Raw genomic sequence first — 1,646 nt, 5'->3', positions numbered from 1 at the left:
CAGGGCCTCCCAGGTTAGCGGCATTGCTGAGACCGGGCCCCTGGCCGCCTGACTCCTGGAATGATCTTGGCGGTGATGGTTTTGCTGCTGCGGCTTCGTTCTCTCCCTCCTTCCACACAGTTGGTGAGACGTTTGAGCCCGAGACCTGTTTTGGAACATTCTGGATCCAGCAAGTGGGAAGGACTAAGTAATTAACAGAGCCAGAACAGACTGGTGGATCCCATAATATTAAGGAGCAAGGGCCCCGTGCCTGCAGCCCCGCGTGGTGTCCCCTGCCACTTGGTGACGGTTTACCGAGTGTCCCCCGTGGAGAGAGTCAGGTCCCGTAGCCCGCGGAGGCAGGGGTGGACGGGGAGTAACTAGGGAGGGGAAGAGAAAGAGGCCATTGTTCCAGCTTCGTGGAGGCCCGCCAGGTGCCCAGAGCCACAGAGCCAACTAGCTGTGCACCTGCTCCATCACGGCCACTTTCGGCGGAAAGTTAATTGTGGCACTCTGGTTCCAGGATCCAGGAGCTGCAGGCTCTGGGCCAGGTGTAGCTTCGTCACCTCCCCCAAAGCCCTGCGAGGACTCTGCGGGCGGGTCTTAGCAGCCTCCCCTTTTACGCACTCAGAATTGGCTTGTTGAGCACCTGCTGTGTGCCAGGCCCACAGCTGCCGTGGGGCAGCCCCTAACCCACTCGGAGCTGTCGCTTCATTTTCCACCCTCTTCCTTCCGGTACATCCTCCCTGCCATTGACCGTCATGTTGCTCAGAGGACTCTGAAGGCTGGAGTCATTTCCTGTCTCTCCTCTTTACTGCCTCCACCCCACGGGAAGGACCCTGAGAATTCATGTAGATGAGCCCAGGTCACAGTACAGGTAGGACTAGGACCTGTGGCCACGTTGCCAAGCCCCAGACCAGGCCTGAGAGCCCAGTGCCATTGACTGAAAGGTACAGGTGTGTGGATTTGGGGAAGGGTCATTTATTCATTCAACAAACCGAGGCTGACACCTCCTTTGTGTCAGGCTGGGGCTGGGGACCCAGGAGAGCCAGGAAGCATAGCCCCCGTGTGAGGTGAGAGGCCCTGGAGGGCAAGCGAGGGTCTTTCCGAAGCCTGGGGTCCAGGGGCTCGGGAAGAGGTACAGTTCAGCCACCCCCTCCTGAAACAGGCATGGGGACAGGGGTGTAAGATTATGCACAGACTTCAAGCCTCCTTAGAGGATCTGGACTTTATCCTCAGGGCAGTGGTTCCAAGCTGGGAGGGGCAGCGTCTGAAGTGGCTCTTCTGTGGATCATAGGAACGAGGCTGGGAGCCGCTAAGGGAGGCTGCTGCTATTGTCCAGGTGAGCAGTGATGGCGGCACAGCCAGTGTGGGACAGTGGCACCGGGAGAGGGCTGGGATTTGAGAAGTATTGAGCACTGAATAGACTGGGCTTGGTGATAGGTATGCGGGGTCGGCGAGAGGCGGGGTTAGGGCAGCTCCTGTGTTCGTGGTGCGGGCAGCTGAGTGGACGGTCACGTCTCTGAAGGGGCTTAGAAGGAGGAATGTCGGGAATACTCAAAGTTGTCCGAGCATCCCCGGGTGCCGGGCTCAGGTCATGGGTTATCGGCTCAGAGTGTTAGAGCAACTGTCTCAGCTGGTTCTTAGCACCTCATTTTGCGGTGGAG

This window comes from Pteropus vampyrus, unplaced genomic scaffold, assembly GCF_000151845.1.
Source record: "Pteropus vampyrus isolate Shadow unplaced genomic scaffold, Pvam_2.0 Scaffold145, whole genome shotgun sequence".
Classification (NCBI taxonomy): Eukaryota; Metazoa; Chordata; class Mammalia; order Chiroptera; family Pteropodidae; genus Pteropus; species Pteropus vampyrus.
This window is presented reverse-complemented; position numbering follows the sequence as displayed.